This window comes from Eretmochelys imbricata, chromosome 4 (genome assembly GCF_965152235.1).
Source record: "Eretmochelys imbricata isolate rEreImb1 chromosome 4, rEreImb1.hap1, whole genome shotgun sequence".
NCBI lineage: Eukaryota > Metazoa > Chordata > Testudines > Cheloniidae > Eretmochelys > Eretmochelys imbricata.
In genome coordinates, this window is record NC_135575.1 from 131688875 (window position 1) to 131692687 (window position 3813).

Consider the following 3813-nt stretch of genomic DNA (forward strand, 5'->3'; position numbering starts at 1 on the left):
GACAAATACATTTATTCTTAAGGAAAAAGCATTACAGAGAAAGTATATTTCAACAATAAAAGAAGCTTTATGCACACTAATGAGTTTACCAGGGATCAACCCAACTTCAACAAGGCCACAAGCTCATACCAGCTATTAGCTCAAACAAAACACACCCCTAAACCTGTGAGTGATTCCTTTATAGTTTGGAAAAAGAAAAGGAGTATTTGTGGCACCTTAGAGACTAACCAATTTATTTGAGCATAAGCTTTCGTGAGCTACAGCTCACTTCATCGGATGCATAAAGTGGAAAATACAGTGAGGAGACCAGACCATGCAAAAATGGATGTTTACCATACACATTGTAAGGAGAGTGATCACTTAAGATGAGCTATTACCAGCAGGAGAGTGGGGTGGGGGGAAAGAAAACCTTTTGAAGTGATAATCAAGGTGAGCCATTTCCAGCACATTTCCAGGAGTTAACAAGAACATCTGAGGAACAGTGGGTGGGGAGAGGGGAGGAATAAACAAGGGGAAATAGTTTTACTTTGTATAATGACTCAATCACTCCCAGTCTCTATTCAAGCCTAACTTAATTGTATCCAATTTGCTGAATTGGAATTAATTTGCAGTCTCTCAAGTCTCACAAGTACTCCTTTTCTTTTTGCGAATACAGACTAACACAGCTGCTACTCTGAAATCTTTATAGTTTGGGTGGCATATGCAAATGCAACCCAAAGAATTCAGCCTTTTGAAGCTTCACCCTGAGGCAGAGACCTTTGTCTGCTGATCACCCAGGTGGACAGCTACTGTAATTCATTGGGGGTCATTTAGCCCCAAGATGTAGGGTTGCCAACCCTCCAAGATTATCCTGGAGTCTCCAGGCATTAAAGATTAATCTTTAATTAAAGATTAGATCATGTGATGAAACCTCAAGGAACACAACCAACCAAAATTGGCAACCTTATTTGTGGAGAGGGAAAGAGAAACAAGCTCTGCCCCATCCACACCCAGCAGGCTGTCCACAGCATCACGACCTGTGTTGATATGAATGGCATGTGTCAAACACTAGCTTACAAACAGTAAAAACACATCCAAGCAGGCATTGGAATGTACCGTAGCATTAAATTTTAAAATAAAATCAAGCTTACATGGCTCCCCTGATTTTGTTCATTCTTCTCTCTCTCCCGAAGGCCTCTGCCAAATCCCTACACCTCTGTGTCCCCCTTCCAATACACATCTTCCATCTTGTGTTTCCCCCCATGGGGTCCTACCAATCATAGGTCTTGTGTCTGTTCTTCCCCTCTACCCTCCCCCCAAACTTCAGAGACTTTGTGTATTCCCCCATGTATCCCATCCCACACACTAGGGCCTCTCTGCACCACTATGCCCTGCCCCCACTTCTTTGGCAGGGGCTGTGTGCAATGACCCCATCCCTGCATTCCACACTAGAGCCTACTTCCATCTACCCCTTCTATGCTAGCAACTCTCTGTGTTCAACACCACTTCTGTGTCAGGGGCTTCTTACATCTATCTACCCTCCCTTCTGCTCCCCCCATGGGCTCTGTGTCCCCTTCTCCTGCCCACTGGCTGTTTATGACCCTTCTTTGTCTTTCCACCCAGGGAGAGTCAATATCTCTAGACAAGTGTCTTCTAACTCAGCGGTTTTCAAACTTTTTTTCTGGGGACCCAGTTGAAGAAAATTGTTGATGCCTGTGACCCAGTGGAGCTGGGGATGAGGGGTTTGGGCAGAGAGTTGGGGTACGGGGGTGAGAGCTGAGGGGTGGGGGCTGAGGGGTGGGGCCAGGAATGAGGGGTTCAGGGGGTGGGATGGGGGCTCTGGGCTGCAGGCTCTAGGGTGCAGCTGAGGATGAGGGGTTTGGGGTGCAGGAGGGGTTCCGAGTTGGCGGGGTTAAGGCTGGGGCAGGGGATTGGGGCACAGACTTACTGGGGTGCAGAGGCAGGCTTCCCACCTGTCCTGGCACCACAGACCGTGCTGTGCCCCGGAAGCGGCCAGCAGCAGGTCTGGCTCCTAGGTGGAGGCGCACTAGCCTTTGTTCCCAGCCAATGGGAGTGTGGAGCCGGTGCTCAGGGCGGGTGTAGCGTGCAGAGCCCCCTGGCCTCCCTGCCTAGAAACCAGACCCGCTACTGGCTGCTTCTGGGGCACAGTGTTGGAACCTTTAGGTACTAGCCTGCTTTAGCTGGGCAGTACCGCCAACAGGACTTTTAACATCCCGGTTGGCAGTGCTGACCAGAGCCGGTAGGGTCCCTGGGTGCTGAGCAAGGCAACCCCGTGCCTTACATAGTGCAACCCAGTACACTTACATAGTGCAAACCCAGTGACTTTGAAACTTGTTCTAACTTTAATCTCCTCCCATCCCGCCTCCCCCCGCAGCCTATAGTGCTTGCATTTATTTATCATGTATGTCAACTTAGTTTATATCAATATTAGACAGATTATAATGCCGCCATTATATAAAAACCTAATCCAAGTGCTGTGGTGCTGATTCTCTATCCTATCCATCACCCCAGCACCATCATTTGTCGTTGAACGATGATGCCTACATTTAGGGAAGAATCCTGTTGTCTTTAGTTACAGATGTAGTCCATTAACAGCAGTTGGACTACTTGTGTAAGGAATAGTGAAAAAACAAGTACCTGAGGCATTGTTTATACAGCACTACACTGGTTTCTGTAAAAGACCACTGCTAGCAAAATGGCATAGTGCAATTGAAGTGAATGGAGCACTGCCAATTTACAGCAGCTGGGGATGTCCCTGCAGTAATTTGCAGCCTGCTCCTGCCATTGCTCCAGCACCTGTGTCGTCTCTTGTGTGCAATCTCCTTTACTTTCAATACAGTCTTGCAGAATTGTTCTCGGAGCCAGTAACTTTAACAGGCAATACAATCTCATTAGTGTTTTCATTACCATCCACATCATGAGGAAGCACAAGCAAGTAGGTGTAGTGTATAGAGCAGTACATTTTGACAGGTTTTTTTTTCTTCAAGGAGAACGGACCAAGTTTTCCCCTCAGTTGCACTGGGGAAGTCCAAAGAGGCAACCTGAATTGTCCCACTTTAAGTTAGAGCAAAATTTGGGATATTGCTTTTGAAGAGATGATGTTAGGAAAGGTCTCTTATATGGTGTTGGGAAAGGTACCTGGGGCTAATCCTAATCCTTGCATCAGCTCCTTTAAGCCATGTAAAAGGGACCCAGCACAGCATAATTGAGACCTTAAAAGCCCTATGTCTGTCTGGGAGGGGCTTAGGATCAAGCCTCAATAACTGTGTATATGCTGAGTTAGCATAGCATAGCATTTGCTCAGGAGATAGTGGTGGATGTGGGTGTTCATATCCTTCTAGATGTCTTATAGTTATAGAAAGAAAATGGTAGCTATCTCCCTACCCTCTTTTCTATGGCTCCAATCTAACTTGAATAGAACAAAGTTGTCCAATTAAAATGTTACATTTACTGTATATATCACTTATCCAGAGACTGCACTGTGCTTTACAAGACAGGCTAGGACTAGTCCTATTTCACTAATGTGGAAACTGAGGTACTAAAGGGTTAAAGTGACTTGCCTGAAATCAGACAAGTTAATGACAGAGTTGGGAATGGAAACCAGGATTTCCTAATGGCCAGGGCTCTTACTCTAACCCCTAGACCAGGCTTTTTATTATTTTAGTTCCTCAAGGAATATTTGTACAAGGGAGAGTGAGGTTTGGTCATATTTGACCCATTTTCTACGTCCACTACAATAGCCAAACCAGTGTATTCTGAGAAGCTGAGCTGTGTCTTCCTACCTACTTTAGGATTTTACACTACAGCAAAAAG